This window comes from Herpailurus yagouaroundi, unplaced genomic scaffold, assembly GCF_014898765.1.
Source record: "Herpailurus yagouaroundi ecotype Mexico unplaced genomic scaffold, PumYag 184, whole genome shotgun sequence".
In the NCBI taxonomy this organism is placed as follows: domain Eukaryota; kingdom Metazoa; phylum Chordata; class Mammalia; order Carnivora; family Felidae; genus Herpailurus; species Herpailurus yagouaroundi.
The window spans coordinates 8,435,498-8,455,389 of record NW_024412415.1 but is presented as its reverse complement, the minus strand read 5'-3'; the positions used below and the strand labels follow the sequence as shown (position 1 = coordinate 8,455,389).

The following is a 19,892-nucleotide window of genomic DNA, read 5'->3' as shown; positions in this document are numbered from 1 at the left end:
ACGACAGTCTACAGAGCCTGCTAAGGATTCTCACTCCCTCTCTCTCTGCCCCTCCCCTCTCAAAATTAATAAATAAAAACTTCAAAAATTCTGAAAGAAAATGACTTCCAACCTAGATTTCTATTATTCTATCTTCATGAATGGTAAAGGTCTATGATCAGGGTCATCAAACTACTTGGCCTAGTGTTTGTTTGTTGGTTGGTTGGTCTAATGTTTGTTTTTGTAAATAGTCTTACTGAAACACAGCCATGTTCATTCATTTATGTATCACCTATGGGTGCTTTTCTGATAACAGAACAGTTGAAATGTTGAGGCAAAGACCCTCTAGCCCATAAAGCCTAAAATATTTACTATCTGGTCCTTTACAAAAAAAATTTGCCAACCCCTAGTCTATGAATATAAAAATCAATGACAGCCAGGAAAATGGAGGGCCTATAGGAGTTGACAAGAATTTGAATATAATGTTGGGAAATCAGAATAAGACTATAATTCGCATTTTCCTGGGAAAAAACAGGTTTGCAATGTCACTTGAAGACAGTGCCCAAGAGATCAGTTTCTGATTTTTATCCAGGTACTTACCTCCTGCCTTTTCAGGAATTCTGAAGAAGGCCCCTAGGAAACATATAGTCATCATTAAATTATTTGGAGAATAATTGTAAAATGTGTAAATTTCCAGAGGTTTTATTTCTTTTATTCTCTGGCTACCCATCTTTTGAATTTTTTTTTTTTTTTTTTTTAAGTAAGCTCTATGTCCAATATGGGACTCAAACTCACAACCTCAAGATCAAGAGTTACGTGCTCTACCGACTGAGCCAGCCAGGCACTCCAAATGTTCTACTACTTATTACCACTTCTAGTGAAAGTGAACAGGGAAGACAAAAATACATGAAAGGCAAGCTGGCCAGTTCTAGTGTATCAGCAAGTAAACACACTGGGGAAAGAGTTAGCAATTCTTATAAAATGTATTAGGAAAACTAAATTTTTTCTCTTAAAGATTTTATTTTCAAGTAATCTCTATATTCAACATGGGGTTCAAACTAACAGTCCCAAGATCAAAACTCACATGTTCTGAGTCAGCCAGATGCTCCTAGCAAAACTAAAATTTTAAATACCAACAAATTTTCAATATAAGCCAACAATGGGACACATCTGCAAAAAACTCTACAATGGAGGTATGGCATCCAGATCCTGAGAGGAAATAATTCCTCTATATGCTAAACCGGCTTGCCTAAATCTAGACTAATATATTGTTTGGGGCATCATCTTTTTTAACGTTTATCTTATTTTTTTATGTTTTATTTTATATTTGAGAGAGACAGAGAGACAGCATGAGCAGAGGAGGGGCAGAAAGACGGAGACAGGATCTAAAGCAGGCTCCAGGCTCTGAGCTGTCAGCACAGAGCCCGATGTGGGGCTCAAACCCACAAACCATGAGATCATGACCTGAGCCAAAGTCAGACCCTTAACCGACCAAGTGACCCAAGCGCCCCTTTTAATGTTTACTTTTGAGAGTGAGAGAGAGCGAGTGCGTGTGTACACACACAAGCGGGGGAGGGGCAGAGAGAGCGGGAGACACAATCTGAAGCAGGCTCCAGGATCTGAACTGTCAGTGCGACGCGGGGCTCAAACCCACGAACTGTGAGATCATGACCTGAGCTGAAGTTGGACCCTTAACTGACTGAACCACTGAGGTATCCCTTGGGGCATCATGTTTTAAGAGGACCAAAGGCGGTCAGTAAAGGTGGTGAGAATATGCAGAACCTACAATGTATTAAACAAAGACTGAAATCATTGAGGGGCACTTGAATGGCTCAGTCAGTTAAACGTGGGACTTTAGGTCACTATCAGGTCACTCACTCAGGTCACCCAGGTCACTATCTCACGGTTTCTGAGTTCCAGCCACAGGTGAGGGTCTGTGCTAACAGCTCAGAGCCTGGAGCCTACTTCAGGTTCTGTGTCTTCCTCTCTCTCTGCCCCTCCCCTGCTCACACTCTGTCTCTCAAAAATAAACATTAAAAAAGTTTTTTTTAAATCATTGACAATTTTCTTAGTTTTTTGTTTTTGTTTAATTTTAATAAGCATTACCAGAGCATTAAACATTAAAGCCATTAATTCATTAAATAATTAACAAGTATTTATTGAAAAACTACTATAGGCCAGGAACTGTTCTGGGACAAAAATCCCTCACCCTCTTAAAGCTTACTTTCTAGAGAGGAACACAGAAAATAAAACAAGAAATAACATAATTTCAGATACCTACAATCTTACCACTAACCATAACTCTGAATTTCCATATGCACATATATATTTTTTTATATATATTTAATTTTTTCATAATTTAAAGCAATAATCTTGGCACTTGGGGTTCTACTCTTCATTTACCATTAATTTGAGAACATATTTTCCAAGTTGCTACAGAGCTTTTAATTTGTATTTTTTCTTTTTTTTTTTTTTTTTTTAAGGAGGCTTCAAGACAGTGTGGTGCTTGAACCCACAACCCCGAGATCAAGAGTCAGATGCCCTATCAAATGAGCCACCTGGGCAGCCCTGTTTTTTCTACTTTTAATACTACAACTTACTAACTATTCCTCTATTCTTTCACACATGTTATATCCAGCCTTTGCTGTAAGTGCAACAAAGGACCAGAATGGCCATCACTTCCTTCTCCAGAGGAATGTGGGCAGAATAGGCAATGAGCTGTTGGTTTTGCAGCAGGATGAAAAAATTGATAGTAGCAGCCCACAACATTAGGACTAACATGCTTAAATAAGAAAGAAACAAGCCATATCCAATCACTCCAGGCAAAACCTCAAGTATAAAAAGAATTTGTGTTGAGGTGAGAGTAGGAGACCTGGGCTCTCTTCAGAACACTGCCTTGCTATTGGTAAGGATAGAATCCTGTGGCATGTGAGAGTGCACCACCAAGCCCAGAGGAACTTCCTCAAATTCCTGGAAAGTCTATGCAGAACCAACAAATCGACACCCAAAAAATCAGTCATGAGCCACTGAACAGTCCACAAGAATTTGCAAGGATTTGATGATAATTGGTCTCAAAATCAAAAATGATTTTCATTATCACTGCCTAGAAAATTTAAGATGTGAGAAGATATTTTTTTTTACGAAGAGAATGTAAAAGGGTCATATGAAGGATGTCATGGAAGCAGGAATAAAATATTCCATATGCTCTAGAGGGTCCTGGAATGGAAGTCTCTGGATGGATGATTTCATGTCAGTACAAGGAAAAATCCCTGACCTCTAAAACCACACAATAATAATACAAGTTTCATCACAAAGTGGTAAGCTATCACCAGATATATTTAGCAAAAAGTGACTGATTGCCTTTTGTGGCTTTGTAAAGAAGACTTAGAATCTGACTGGGGTTTTTTGTTCTTGTTCTTTACCCGGATCTTCAATTCGGTTTGTTTCGTTTTATCAAAGTTATCCATGAACAGAGACTAAAGAGGTAAATACATACAACGGCTTTTTACAAAAGTCAGTTATCTTCCACTACAACAATTTCCCAATTCCCAGGGTCAAATTTTCAACTTTCACGGCTGATTCTTTTGGTATACACCTCCTTATCATTACATGCTTTTTTCTTCTTTTCTCCAGTTTTAGGCACTATTAACTTCCCACCATATGAGATCTAGCTCTCCTTCCTCTTCACATCTCCATGTACGTGCACACTTCCCATTCCCTAGTCTTCCCAATATAATTATATAATGCTAATTAAATCAACACTCAAGGTTCAGGGGCCCCTAGTGGGGCTCATTCAGTTAAGCATTCGACTCTTGATTTCAGCTCAGGTCATGATCTCACAGTTCATGGGCTCGAGCCCCAAGACTGGCTCTGCACTGACAGCATGAAGCCTGCTTGGGATTCTCTTTCCCTCTCTCACTGTCCCTCTCTGCTCTCTCACCTCCTCTTTCTCTCTCTCAAAATAAATAAACTTTAAAAAAAAATCAAGGTTCATATAAATCCAAATCAAAAGTAGGCACACAGTATACTTATTAGGCTAGGCTACACAAAGAGATCCCCAATTACCAGTCTGGTGAGTGAATATTCAGATCATTAATTAAGCCAGTTCCCTTCCAGAGTCATCCCAAGACTGAGGCTGACAGCAATTCTATCTTGAATACAAGGATTCCGAGGCTGTCCCAGATGTTAAATCCCATATAGCCACGGGAGGCAAGCAAAAGAACACATGAGGGAGGTCAGGCCCACTACCATTCACATTCCACTAGAGAAAGTAAGTCATGCGATCTAATCAAACTACAATAGTGATTGGGGAATTCTGACTAGCTGTGTGCCCCCGAAAAAGGGAGAGCAAATTTGAGTACATAGTTAATGGTCTTTGCCCCATATACCATGATTACTTTTCTTCAAAAATAGTGAAAAAAAATTGGAATGGACCTTAGAAACAGGTGGTAGAGGAAGAGGAAAGTAAGAAGGGAAAATAAATCAGTTAACTAAACCTAAAGGAAGGTTAATGAACATTCCAAAAAAAGGAGAGAAAAATTATAGGACGCCTGGAGGGCTCAGTCAGTTAAGCATCCAACTCTTGGTTTTGCCTCAGGTCAAGATCTTGCAGTTTTGTAGGATAGAGCTCCTCATCAGGCTCTGTGCTGACAGTGCAGAGCCTGCTAGGGATTCTCTCTCTCCTGCTCTCTCTGCCTCTCTCCTGCACACACACTCCCTCTCTCAAAATAAATCAACTTTAAAAAAGAAAAAAAAAAAGGGAGGGAGGGGGCACCTATGGGTGGCTCAGTTAGTTAAGCAACCAACCTTGGTCAGGTCATGATCCCGCCATTTGTGGGTTCCAGCCCAACACTGGGCTCGCTGCTGTCAGAGAAGAGCCTGCTTTGGATCCTCTGTCCCCTCTCTCTGCCCCTGCCCCACTTGCGCTCTTTCTCTCAAAAAGTAAACATTAAAAAAGAGAGAGAGAGAGAGAGAAATTAAAAGGTGATTAATTTATTCAAGAAACATTCTCCTTTTGTTATGTACCACTCTCCACATTAAGTATAATAGACAACATACAGACTAATTGCAATGCAGTATCCTCAATTAGATCCTGGAACAGAATATAGACTTTAATAGAAAAACTAATGAAATCCAAGTCAACTCTGGAGTTTACTAACAGTGATATAACAATATTGGTTTCTTGGTTTTGACAAATGTACCACAGTAATGTAAGATGTTAACATTAGGGGAGGGGCGCCTGGGTGGCTCAGCTGTTGAGCATCCTACTCTTGATTTCAACCCAGGTCATGATCATGCAGTTTATGAAATGGATCCCTGTATCAGGCTCTTTACTTACAGCACAAAGCCTGCTTGGGATTCTCTCGATCTCTCTCTCTGTTCCTTTCCATTTTCACTTCTCTCTCTCTCTCTCAAAATAAATAAACAAACATTTAAAAGAAAAAAATGTAAACATTAGAGTAAATTGGGTGATGGGTATACAGAAATCCTGTATGATCTTTGCGACCTTTCTATAAATCTAAAATTATTCCCAAAAAAGTATTTTAAAACATCAGTAATAATGGTTCAACCACTGCAGTGCCTCAAAAAATTAAGCAATATGATTCAACAATTCTACTTCTAGATATACACTCATAACAATTGAAAACAGAGGGGGGCCTGGGTGGCTCAGTCAGTTAAGTGTCCAACTTCAGGTCATGATCTCACGGCTTGTGGGTTTGAGCCCCGTGTCAGGCTCCATGTGGACAGCTCAGAGCCTGGAACCTGCCTCAGAGTCTGCTGTAAACAAAAAAAAAATGTGGTATCTACATACAGTGGAATATTATTCACCCTTAAAAAGAAATTCTAGGGGCGCCTGGGTGGCGCAGTCGGTTAAGCGTCCGACTTCAGCCAGGTCACGATCTCTCGGTCCGTGAGTTCCAGCCCCGCGTCAGGCTCTGGGCTGATGACTCAGAGCCTGGAGCCTGTTTCCGATTCTGTGTCTCCCTCTCTCTCTGCCCCTCCCCCGTTCATGCTGTGTCTCTCTCTGTCCCAAAAATAAATAAACGTTGAAAAAAAAATTAAAAATAAATAAAAAATAAAAAAAAAAGAAATTCTAACACATGCTATGACACGGATGAACCCTGAAGACATTAGGCTAAACGAAATAAGGTAGTTCCAAAAGGACAAATATTTTGCATGATTCCACTTATGGGAGGTACCTACAGTAGTTAAATTCATAGAGACAGAAGTAGAATGTGGTTTCCAGGGACTGGAGGGAAAGAACAGTAAGCTAGTATTTTCTGAATACAGAGATTCAGCTTAGAAAGATGAAAATTCTGGAGACGAATGGTGGTGACTGGTTGCACAACAATGTGAATGTACTTAATGTAAGAAATCTGTACATTTAAAAATGGTTACAATGGTATATTTTATATATATTTTACTACAATTTAAAAAAAAATACAGCTGTATATAAGCACAATGACAGAGGTTTGAACAAAATATTTCCATCACCAGAAAAAGATCTAAAACAAATTGTGACTTCACTGAGATTACGACATCTAAGGTAGTTTTGAGCAAAACAGTCACATTAGGGAAGAATACAGAAGGTAGGAGGTACTGAGTAAGACAGAGGCACAGCAAGTTTGGTACACTAGAGCAGGGGTCAGCAAACTGCAGCCCTATAAGTCATGTTCTCCCATGGGTTTTTGTACAGCCCACAAACTAAGAATGGTTTTTACATTTTAAATGGTTGAAAAAAAGTTAAAATAAAATTTTATGACATGCAAGAATTAAATGAAATTCCAATCTCAGCGCCCATAAAGTTTTCCTGGAACACAGCCATAATCATTTGTTTACATGTTGTCTATGGCTGATTTCATGCTACCACAGCAGAGTTGCATAGTTGTGACAGAAACAATAAGACCCACAAAGCTTAAGGGGCACCCAGGTGGCTCAGTTGGTTGAGCATCTGACTTCAGCTCAGGTCATGATCTCACAGTTCATGAGTTCGAGCCCCGCGTCAGCTGTCTGTGCTGACAGCTTGGAGCCTGGAGCCTGCTTCAGATTCTGTGTCTCCCTCTTTTTCTGCCCCTCCTCTGCTCATGCTCTGTCTCTGTCTCTTTCTCAAAAATGAATAAACATTAAAAAAAGTTTAACATTATCTTGCCCTTTAGAGAAAAAGTTTGCCAACCCCTGTCCACAGGCCTGAAAGTAGTACATGTAGTACAGATAAATCAAAGCTATGAGGGAGAAGCATGGCAAATGACATAAACTATACAGTAGCAGGCTTCATGTACTAAGCTAAAGAATCTGAACTTGTCTCAACTTGATTCCGTTTATTCTGAGAAGTCACTGAAGAACTGTGTAGAGACTAATCTGATTAGATAAATCTTATGGAAAGACAATAGCCACTTGCTTTTAAAGGTATCTAAGTTATTCATTTTATTTACTAAAAGAACAAAACCTTCCACTAAAACAAAAAGGCATAAAATAAAATAAGCCTAGACGCATATCAGTAAGGTTAACAGTGATAGCATATTAAAAATTTTTATCTCCTGGGGTGCCTGGCTGGCTCAGTCGGGAGAGCATAAACTCTTGATCTCAGGGCTGGGAGTTGAAGCCCCACGTTGGATGCAAAAACTAAAATATTTTAAAAACTTTTTTTATTTCTTTCTTTGTGTTTATCTAGGTTTTTTAATTCTTCATATCTGAATTATAAAACTGCTTTTGTAATCCAAATACAAAAATCAGTATTTTTAAACTCCTATTCACATACCCACAAAATTTGTTTCCTATGTTCTATAATCTTCTCCCCACCTTTAGATAGAAAAATACGTCTAGGAAAACCTACACATAGAACAACTATTAAAGTATGCCACAGTCACACTTATAAAGGATAAACGACATTCTACCTTTTTCAAATTATGTATAATATTTGCTTTGCAGACTTGAAAAAATAAAATGTTTGAATCCAAGTACTGGCAGGACAATCTCTTTCAACATAGGGCTTTTGTTATATCCAACAAAGAGCCAAATCAGTATCTTAATGAAACTAAAAATGTTAAAGGATAGGAGAAAATGCAGAGTTTGAAAATCAAAATGTTGAAAACTGATGCAAGATACGACTGCATATAACCCTGAGAATATAATTATGTACTTAAGAAATGCAAACTCCTTGATTTATACCCCAGTACTTTGCACTTAATGATACACCGCTTGTTAAGATTATTTTTTAATGTTACGTTTCAGTTCTTCCACTAAGTTGTCAGATATTCATGTGCAGAGAACCATGTCTTTTATTTCTTTTGTGAGTCCCCCACAACACCTCATACAGTGCCCATATATGGTAGGTGTTCAATACATGCTTAGGACTGAATGACAAAATAATTAACCCTACTTTGAGCTCACAGACTGAAACCCTCACACCTACAATTTACACCACTAAGCCTCCCTCTACACAACAGTTTAATGGACATTCCTGGGGCGAGTGCTTCTACTGGATTTTTACATTAGGCTTCTTCCTAGCAAAGAGCTCAAAGTACACGTGTAATGTTAAAATAGAATTCCTGACTACTGAGAAGGTGGGTGGGAAAGTAGGCAAGTGAAGGAAGAATCTATTATAAAAGCTCGCCTCCAAAGAAATAAGCATTATTCAGCCCTGGAGATTAAAACATTCCTAAAATGTCTCTGAATGAAGACTTCTGACACCATTTCATTAAACTTTGTACTAGCTAAATTCTATCACAATATCATTAAAACCAAAAACTGACCATTAAAAAAAAAAACCTGGAAATCTCAGCTAACAATCTATACTACTGTGCATTATAAGATCTAGTTGTAATTATTTACTCTTTCCCCAAAACAAAACTTCCAATCTTTTTCAAAGCATTATGATTGAACATCTACCACAGGTTAAGCACTGAAAAAAAACAAATGAATAAAAAAAACCAGTCAAAATATCAACTGATTTTGTGATCTGCTATAAATTAAAGTACCAACGACAGAGCTGAAGAAGCACCACGCAGCGAGGAGACAACTTCTGCGGAAATTACGCACCAAATTTAAGCTGGACATTGAAGACTGAGCAGGAGTCTGAGGCAAAAAGTAAGAAGGGGAGAAAGAGTACTCCTGGCAAATGCAGGGCTATACACAAGCAGAGCACACTGGGCATGGCAGGATATGGAGGGAGAGGGAGAGTTAGACAATGATGGGTCTGGTATGAAAGCTATGCAAGTTGGAATTTATGCTCCCAGGTAATGGACACAAAGTGGAAATCTTCAGGTAGGCGGTGACAAAAATCTGCAGAATCAGTTCATAAAACAGAAAGAGGTCATATTACAATCATCTTAAAGGCATGATTTAATACTGTACCATATAGACAAAGCTGAGTATTGTGATGAAGATACAAAAGAAATCTAAGTATAACTTATTCCTCTGTCCATGCTTTCAACAGAGTCTCAGGGCTCAGTCACTGACCCTCTTTACTCCCTGCCTGATCTTATGAGACCCATATTTTTAAAACACTATATACAGGGGTACCTGGGTGGCTCAGTCGGTTAAGTGTCCGACTTAAGCTCAGTCATGATCTCACAGTTTGTGAGTTTGAGCCCCGCGTCGGGCTCTGTGCTGACAGCTCAGAGCCTGAAGCCTGCTTCGGATTCTATGTATCCCTCTCTCTTTCTGCCCCTTCCCCACTCACGCTCTGTCTCTGTCTCTCTCTCAAAAAGAAATAAACATTAAAAAATTAAAAAAAAAAAACCACTATATACTGATGGCATCCCAAATGTATATTATATTCACAGACCTGACTTTAACTCTAAGCTCCAGACTTAAACAGTCAACTGCTTCCTCAGTGGTTATTACTAGATATCTAGTAATATCTCAAACTCAACACTATCCAATTCAACTCTTCATAATAAACCCCAAACTAACTCCTTCTAGTTTTCACCTCTGTACATGGCACCAGTTGCTACAGCTAAAAAATTTATCATCTTTGATTCCCTCTTTCTCTCACCTCCCACAACTAACCTATCAGCAAATTCTATTCGTTCTACCTTCAAAATGTACCCTGAATCGGACCCCTTCTCACCGCATCACTGCCTCCCTGATCCAAGCCATCATACTGCATATTACCATTCCAGTGACTTCCTATATGGTCTCCTACTATCCCTCTTATCTCTATAGCAGTCAAAGTGACCTTTTTAAAACATAAATTAGGCTGTGTCATTTTTCTTTATAAAACTGTCCAATGAATCCCATCACACTTAGAATGAAATACAAAGCCCTTCTGGTGTACCAGACTCTATACCATTTGAAACCACCAACTACCCAGTATCATTTCCTACCACTGTATCCCACCACCACCACTTCCAATTATTACTCCAGCAAGAATCTCCCAACTATAGCACACTAGCCTTTTCGCACTTCCTCGAAAATCACAAACCTCACCTCAGTCTTTGCATTAGTATTCTCTCACACCATTTGAAATGATCCACGGTGGTATGGCACACTCCTTATCATTCAGGTCTCTTTATGCTCAAGCCTTCATATTATGCTCAAGCGTTCAGAGATAATGTAGAAACATTACCCGACAACCTATCTAAAAGAACCATCAAACCCACCACCACCACTCACTATTCTCTCATAATATTCTCTTCACAGCATTTTTATAATATCAGAAATCATATTATTTATTAGTGTCTAACTAGAATATAAATTCCATGAGAGAAAGGACTTATTCACTGTTCAATCCTTAGACTTAGTATAATCATTGGCATACGACAGGGCTCATTATTTGTTGTTGAATGAACAAATTAACTTAATTGGTCTAATCTTAAGATTTTTAATTTATTTTTTATTCTGAGAAAGAGTATGCAACCAGAGGAGGGGCAGAGAGAGAGAGAGGGAGAGAAAATCCCAAGCAGGCTCCACACCATCAGCACAAAGCTCCATGCAGGACTTGATCCCACTAATCAAGAGATCACAACCTGAGCTAAAACAAAGAGGCGCTTTACCGACTGAGCCACCCAGGTGCCCCTGATCTTATTTATATTTTTCTCCTGTCATGCATAACTAATTGCTTCCCCACTTTTGGATTTAGATCTATTTCACGATTATCAGGCTTTTCTTCCTAGAACAGAGATATAAAATAGTTTAAAGACTGTTCAAACAAGCCATACTATACTAATGCCTTTAATTCCTTTCTATAATTAGCCCTGTCAGCAACTTGTTCAGTTATTTTGACTATAACTTCCATTATCCTCTTTCTACATTATCAGAATTTTCAATGTACTGATTATACATGCTATAAATATTGACAGATATAACCATAAAGAAGGTTATAACATTTTTTGCATTGCAAGTAACACAAGTTGGTTTTTTGTTTTGTTTTGTGTTTTTTTTTTTTTAAGAAAAAGTACAGAAAAAGAAATACAGAAAAGCAAACATTTGAAAAACAAATTCAGGAGTGCCTAGGTGGCTCAGTCAGCTAAGTATCCAACTTCAGTTCAAGTCATGATCTCACAGATCCTGAGTTTGAGCCCCGTATTGAGCTCTCTCCTGTCAGGATGTAGCCTGCTTTGGATCCTCTGTCTCCCTCTCTCTCCTCCTCCACTCATTCTCTCTCAAAAATAAAATAAACATTAAAAAACGTATTTCAAAATATGCTTTAAAAAAACTCACAGGCAGGTGATGAAGGTCAACACCAAGAGTAATAAGTCATGCTGATAGTCTGTACTCTAACCCCAATCAATAATGAGAAAAATACCAAACCCCAAATGAGGGACACATTACAAAATACTGACCAGTATGCCTCAAAACTGTCAAGATTATCAAAAATAAATTCTGAGTTCTTTTGCTCAGGCCCATGGCACTGGCAGAATGGGCAAATGTCATGGTCTTCATACTGCCAAGAAGCTCCATAGCCACAGATGGGATCAGAAGTGGCATGGTAAACAGTACAAGCAAGCCCATTTGGGCACAGCCCTGCAGGCCAACCCTTTTGGAGGCACTTCCCATGCAAAGGGAATTGTGCTGGAAAAAGTAGAGGTTGAAGCCAAACAGCCAAATTCTGCCATCAGGAAGCATGTCAGAGTCCAGCTGATCAAGAATGACCAAAAAAAAAAAAAAAAATCACAGCCCTGTACCCAACAATGGTTGTCTGAATTTTATTGAAGAAAATGATGAGGTTCCGGTTGTGGGATTTGGTCACAAAGGTCATGCTGTCAGTGACATTCCTGGATTTTGTGTTATGGTTGTCAAATGCCAATGTCTCTCTTTTTGCTTTGTACAAAGGCAGAAGGAATAATCAAGATGATAAGTTTTGATAGTAAAAACATGACAATAAATTTTCATATGCCAAAAGACAGTCTGAGAAGCTATCATAGCTAAAAGGATCTCAAAGAGACATAATTACTCAAAGTATTGTGGCTGTGTAATGGTGCTAAAAGGCAATAGCTTCCTGTGAACTCTCTGAAGATGCCTTGGAAGATCAAGCAATCAGCTTTTTTTTTTTTTTTTTAATTTTTTTTTTCAACGTTTATTTATTTTTGGGACAGAGAGAGACAGAGCATGAATGGGGGAGGGGCAGGGAGAGAAGGAGACAGAATCGGAAACAGGCTCCAGGCTCTGAGCCATCAGCCCGGAGCCTGACGCGGGGCTCGAACTCACAGACCGTGAGATCGTGACCTGGCCGAAGTCGGACGCTCAACCGACTGCGCCACCCAGGCGCCCCTCAAGCAATCAGCTTTGTTCGCAGTGAAGCTATAGCCATCTTGATAGCACATTCCTTATTTGTTTTCACTTTTTCCCTACCTCATTTCCTTTTCCCCTCTCACACCTTCTTCCCTGGAATTTCACCCATTAATAAAGAATTAGTATACCATCATTATCAACAATAGCCAAATTATGGAAACTGCCCAAGTGTCCACTGATTGACGAATAGATAAAGAAGATGTGAAGGGCACATGGGTGGTTCAGTTGGTTGAGCGTATGACTTCCGCTCAGGTCATGATCTCACAGTTCGTGGGTTCGAGCCCCAGATAGGGCTCTGTGCTGACAGCTTGGAGCCTGGAGCCTGTTTCAGATTCTGTGTCTCCCTTGCTCTCTACCCCTCCCCCACTCATGCTCTGTCTCTGTCTCTAAAAAATGAATAAACCTTAAAAAAAAATTTAAAAAAAGAAGATGTGGCATACATACACACACGCACACACACGCACATGATGGATATTACTCGGCCATAAAAAAAAGAATGAAATCTTGCCATTTATGATGACATGGATGGAGCTAGAGAGTACCATGCTAAGCAAAATAAGTCAGTCAGAGAAAGACAAATACCATATGATTTCACTCATTATGTAGAATTTAAGAGACAAAACAAATGAGGGGCATCTGGCTGGCTGAGTCAGTGGAGTATACAACTCTTGATCTCGGGGTTGTGAGTTCAAGCTCCACACTGTATGTAGAGACTAATTAAATAGATATTTAAAAAACAAAAACAAATAAGCAAAGGAAAAAACAAAAAACAAGAGACAGGCAAACCAAGAAATAAACTCTTAAACTACAGAGAACAAGCTGATGGTTACCAGAAGGGAAGAGGGTGGGGATGGGAATAGTTAAATAAGTGATGAAGTATTATGATGAACACAGGGGTGATGTAAGGAACTGATGAATCATTATATTGTAACTAATATTACACTGTGTGTTAGTTAACCAACTGGAATTTAAATAATAAAAAGCATTGGTACATTAAAAAACTTTTTTGTGTGGTATCCTGGAATAGAAAAAGGACATTAGAGGGGCACCTGAGTGGCTCAGTCAGTTAAGAGCCCAACTCTTGGTTTAGGCTCAGGTCATGATCTCACAGTTTCATAAGTTCAGCCCCACATGGAGCTGTACATTGGCAGCATGGAGCCTGCTTGAGATTCTCTGTCTCTTTCTCTCTGTCCCTCCCCAACTCATGCTGTCTCTGTCTCTCTCAAAATAAATAAATAAGCTTTAAAAAAATACAAAAGAAAACAAAACGTCATTAGATAAAATTAAAGAAATCTGAGGCACCTGGGTGGTTCAGTCAGTTAAGTGTCCAACTCTCGGTTTTGGCTCAGGTCACCATTCCATGGTTCCTGGGTTCGAGCTCAGCTGCTTTTAGCTCGGGTCATGATCTCAACAGTTTCTGGGTTCGAGTTCGGCACTGAACTTGGGTTCATCAAACTTGGGATTCTTTCTCTCTCACTTTCCTTCTGCCCCTCCCGTGGTTGCACACACACACACTCTCTCTCAAAATAAATGAATAAACTTAAAAAAATAAAAACTAAAGATGTGCCACCTGCGTGGCTCAGTCATTTAAGTGTCCAACTTTAGCTCAGATCATGATCTCACAGCTCGTAGGTTCCAGCCCCATATCAGGCTCTGTGCTGACAGCTCAGCACATGGAGCCTGCTTCAGATTCTGTGTCTCTTTTTTCTCTCTCTCTCTCTGCCCCTCCCCAGTTTGCACTCTGTCTCTCTTAAAGATAAATGAACGTTAAAAAATTTAAAAATGACATCTTATACTGCAAACTTTAGTTAATAATAAATCAATATTCATTGGGGTTCATTTTTTATAACATATATACCATACATAAGATGTTAACATGGAAAACTGGGTGTTGGATATATGGAAACTACATTGTCTTTAGTTTTTCTATAAATCTAAAACTGTTCTAAGAAAATGTTTATTCTTTTAAATTCATACAAAAACCCTACCAAGCAAATGAAATCACCATTACTTTACATTTGAAGTATGCCATTTTAATTTTTTTTAATGTTTATTTATTTTTGAGAGAGACAGAGCATGACCGGGAGAGGGGCAAAGAGAGAAGGAAACAGAATCTAAAGCAGGCTCCAGGCTCTGAGCTGTCAGCACAGAGTCTGATGCGGGACTCAAACTCACTGTGAGATCATGACCTGAGCTGAAGTCGGATGCTTAACCAATGGACTTAGCCACCCAGTCGCCCCTGATGTATGCCAGTTTATTATTTTTATTTTTGACAGAGACAGAGTGTGAGCTAAGTAAGGGCAGAGAGAGAGGAAGACACTGAATCCAAAGCAGGCTCCAGGCTCTGAGCTATCAGCATGGAGCCTGATGCAGGACTTGAGCTCACAAACTGTGAGATCATGACCTGAGCCGAAGTCGGACGCTTAACCAACTGAGCCACTCAGGCACCCCTGATATATGCCATTTCACACTTTTATGTAAATTTTAGACTTGTAGACACATATAGGCATAATCCTACAAAAATGTGATCATACTGCATATAATTTCATAACTTTTTTTTACTTAACAAAATATATGCTTTTAAGTCATTAGATCATGCCTATTGGCTATAAGGTATTTTCCTCTATAAAAGTACCATATTTACTTAACCAATCCCCTATTATTTAACATTTAAGTTTTTCCAGATTTTAGCTATTATAAAAAATACTACAAAGACAACTCTTAAATAAACATCTTTACAAACTTACAAATTAACCAAGAAGAGAAGCTGGTGAGTCAAAGGGCACACAGGTTTTTAATGCTTTCAATAGGGATAGCCAAAATGCCCTTCAAAAAGGATATTCAAAGATAAATATGCACTAACAGTAGCGTATGTGTGCGAATTTCCTCACTCCTATGCCAATACAATATTAACAGTTTATTACATGCATGCAAACCTGCCAGACTAAGTGGGGGAGAGTGGAGCAAGTTGTTCTGTGTTACTTGTTTATAAATGAAAAATGTTTTTATCTTTATTATTTTCATTTCTCTATGTATGTGATCTAGTCACGTCTTTTGCCCATCTACTAGATATATTAAGATTATACTTGTAAGTCCAACACATGATGCAAAATTTCCCCCCCACCATCTGCCTAGCATTGCTCATCATTGGATCCCCTACACCTGAGAAAATGCCTGGCACATGGTAAGCACTCCATAAATATGTTAAACCAATACTAAGCGAATAAATTTGTCTTCATAATGTTTTTACCAACTACAGATTGTTAATTCAAACAATATCCACCATTTTATGGATTCTGCCTTTACAGTCATGCTTAAAACAGCTCATCCCATTTCAAGATTGGAAAAATGTTTACCCATTTTTTTAAAGTAGTAATACTCTGACTTCACTTTTTTTTTTTTTAAGATTTTATTTTTGGGGTGCCTGGGTGGCTCAGTTGGTTAAGTGTCCGACCTTGGCTCTCAAGTCATGATCTCACAGTTCATGGGTTAGAACTTCACCTCGGGTTCTGTGCTGACAACTCAGAGCCTGGAGCCTGCTTCAGATTATGTGCCTCCCTCTCTCTCCCTCTCTCCCACTTGTGCGTGCGTGCTCTCTCTCAAAAATAAACACACATTAAAAAAAAAAAATTATTAAAGGTTTTATTTTGAGGTAATCTCTAAATCCAACATGGGGCTCAAACTTACAACCACAAGATCAAGAGTCACATGCTCTACCAACAAAGCCAGCCAGACGCCCGACTTCACATTTTATATTTAAATATTTAATTCGTGGATTTCATTTACATTTTAAGATTCCATTTTATTTTCTTTTCAAACAGCCAAATGTTCCAACACAATTTTGAAATTCCTTCTCAACTAATGTGAAATGCCATCTTTATAATACTAAATAGCTTTATATACTTCTAAATTTATTATTGTTTCATTACTCTATTCCAGACCTACTGCTGTTTTATCATAGTTTTATTTGTATAATCACTAGTACAAGTCCCCCCCCACACACACACTTTACTTTCAAAATGATTCTTACTTTACAGATTCATTCTTCCAAATGAACTTTATAATCATTCTGTCAAATTTTCAAAAGGTAATACGGTTGGAATTCTGTGAAATTACCAGCCATATGAGCTAGTTCAAGTTAATCTCTGTCACTATTCTCCTTGTTGGTAAAATGGAGAAAATAGTACCCACATTATATAGGTTTGTTAACAAAAGTAAATGAATCAAGATATATAAAGTATTAAGCTAAAAAGATGTTAATTATCATAATTGTTCAAAAATGGTAACTACTGTTATAAAGATTACTCAAAAAAGGTTTTCCAGATTGTGCTCCCACAAAATTCAAAGGCCCTTTAAGATACATCAAAGGGTAGGACAAAACATAAGAAGTGATATGAAAAATACATAATTAATGCCTGCCTCATTTCATTAAAGCCCTGACCCTTGGTAAAATGAAGAGGTGGGAGCGAAAACCATGAAAAACATCAAAGGCTGGTGGCAAGGAAGCCTCAACAATTTTACAAATATTGGCCAACCAAGTGGAGAAGACGACTTCTAGGTCCTTCTAGTCAGTCTTATGGGGCATTAGCAAATCCCTTCTAACTACTGGTTTCCAAGCTCCACAGTTAAAGAACAATACTACTTACCTCTTGATTTCTTTCCAGGAAACACAGAGACTAGCCCTCTAAAAGACAGACTACTTTTCAGATGACTGAGTGGGAAGGCACAGAGTATAAATGCAACTGATAAACATGGACAAATATGCCCAAAATATTACAAGAAATTACCTCCAGGTTTCCTACATCACTGCAGTAATGGAAGGGATGGGGGGGGGGGGGTTCTTCTTGTGGGGAGACAGGCTCCTCTCATTTCGTTGTTAATTCTTTTGTTATCTGCATAACACTGTGGGATTAGGCAGAGGTCACATACCACAGGGAGGACTTAAAAAAATCCTACACAGAATACAAATGAGAAAATGGAAGCCGAGAATGGCAACAGGACTTGATCATTACGAAAGAAGCCAAAGGCCTAGACGCCAGAACCCCTAATTCCCAGACCACAGCTCATTCCACTACACCATACAGCCTCTCGCCGACGCTTGCCACGCTTCGAAGTGGGAGGAGCAAAAGCAGACGGATCAGACCGCAGCAAAGACGCTAAAGAAAACCACAGGTCGGCTCAGTCAAAGGCACGTGACTGGCCACGCCTCTCCCCTACCACCCTCCCCCTTCCCCGCGCCAGCAGCACGCGCTGCCAACCTCATCATGTGACCTTCACGCGGCCCCAACGCTCCCCCTGCTAGGCGACTCTTTCCAGCAGCCATTTTGCCGAGAACTTGTCGTCCGTGCTCACAGAAGGGCAGGACGCCACGAAAACCCGTGGCCAGATTTTACAGGCTGCACACGCGCTTCGAAAGAGCGCTCGCGCCGTGAGGACTGAGCCGAACCTCATTGAACACGTCGCACCCCGGGGCGCCGGGGAAAGCTGTGGGTGCGCCTCAGCCTGCGATTGGCTGTGGCGTCCACGTGACGCCACTGCCCCCCCATTTTCCCCTACCCCCCCCACAAAAACACCCAAACAGACTCTTAACACCTCGCGCCAAGTACACGCCACTGGGCGCGTGGGACCAACGGGGCGCGTGGCAACTAAGGCGCCTGCGCGTACCTGCCAGGGCCGACCGGAACGGGCCCACGCGCCGCTCCGCTCACGGGTCCCGGAATCCTCGCGCTGCCGGACCACCCGGCTAGTCATTGGCTGCCAGGTTTGGTCACGTGTTTAGCTCAGGCCCACCCCTAACCGCTAATCACCTGGCACCGTGCTCGAAGCGGCGCCGAAAGTCATTCGCACGCGGAAAGGGAGGGTAGTTAAAGGACCTCCTTTTTCGCCGCTTTGGAGTTACGTTCATAAAGGGGAAACGAGAAAGCCGGGTCTCAAAACTAAGTAAGCTCACACCTACCGGTTTAACTTCGCGTGCCTCTCCAGGAGCCGAGAACCATCGCCCTTGGGCGCTCCCCGATGCACGCCGGGATACGTCTGGCGCCCCTCAGTGTGCTGCAGAGCATGCCGGGAAAGGCACCTCTCCCGATTTCCTGGCTCTCACCTCCAGGGTGTTCCTTTCATGTCCCCTTGAAAGCCTGGTTCTTGGGCTGGGAATGAGGCGACTTCAGTAATTATGGGAATGTGACTGGATGTGAAGAGGCACTCTCCGTGTCCCCTTCCCCCACTTGTTCCCTTTCTGTGGTCTTGGGGAAACCGCTTAACCTTTCTTCATGGAGCGTGCATTTAGTGCCTGCTGAGTGCTTTTGTGAATAATGCAAAAAACAAACAAACACACAGTGAGAGTACTTGCCTACAATGAAACTACCAGCTTTTTATGGTCAGTGGAGAGTAATGCTAATTTAAGTAGAACTTAACTGCAAATCCCACTAAGGAGTGGAAATAATGCTTGGAGTTTCTCTTAGATAGAAGACAAGACTTTTCTTGCTAACCTTACAGCTCTTGTTGGGGAAAGTGGGGGTGGACAGAGCAGGAGGCATTTTAAAGGGGCTAGAGATGTGGCCATATTACATTTTCTGGTTCTACTTGTTCTAGCTATGGTATATTGGAACCAAGAAAAACACCATCCACTAATACTGAAAAAAGGTGGTCTTAGATCGTAAGGAGTTAATTTTGTAGTATTCACAGGCTGACCTCCAGGCCAAACCCTGATATTTTACTCCCAGAAAGCCCCCAATTAGAACAATTCATATCTCTTTTGCTATGAACTCCAGTCCTCAGCTCTTCTGATTTCAAAGCTATTTTTTCAGTTAACAAAGGGATGATTAAGCCTGGGGAATTTGACTAGCACTGGTCAGACTGACAAGAGTGCTGATTTACAAAGTAGAAATTAAATGTATTAATTAACAATGTGGTTACTGAGCCAAAACACAGTTTGGGGCACCCTTTTCTTGTTACAAGATAGTCAATAATCCTATTTAATCAGAAAAGTATTGGGGCACCTGGGTGGCTGTCAGTTAAGTGTCTGACTTTGGCTCAGGTCATGATCTTGCAGCTCCTGAGTTCAAGTCCCATGTGGGGCTCCATGCTGACAGCTCAGAGGCTCAGAGCCTGGAGCCTGCTTTGGATCCTGTGTGTGTGTGTGTGTGTGTGTGTGTGTGTGTGTGTGTGTGTGTGTGTGT

At 40.2% G+C, this 19,892-nt stretch overlaps 1 protein-coding gene and 1 pseudogene across 2 annotated transcripts in view; one reads left to right on the top strand and one right to left on the bottom strand.

Annotated features, from left to right (window-relative positions):
• Nucleotides 1-18,763, bottom strand: part of MGA (MAX dimerization protein MGA) — a 172,236-nt gene extending 153,473 nt beyond the window's left edge. Inside the window, exon 1 of one of the 2 annotated variants that reach the window (XM_040492349.1) lies at nucleotides 18,671-18,763. The gene's annotated coding sequence lies outside the window, so the exon portion shown is untranslated. Of the gene's footprint in view, nucleotides 1-18,378; nucleotides 18,501-18,670 lie in introns of those variants that run through there. The other variant, XM_040492348.1, reaches the window with a different exon arrangement.
• Nucleotides 11,748-12,324, top strand: LOC121041552 (40S ribosomal protein S23-like; annotated as a pseudogene).
• Nucleotides 18,764-19,892: the final 1,129 nt, after the last annotated feature.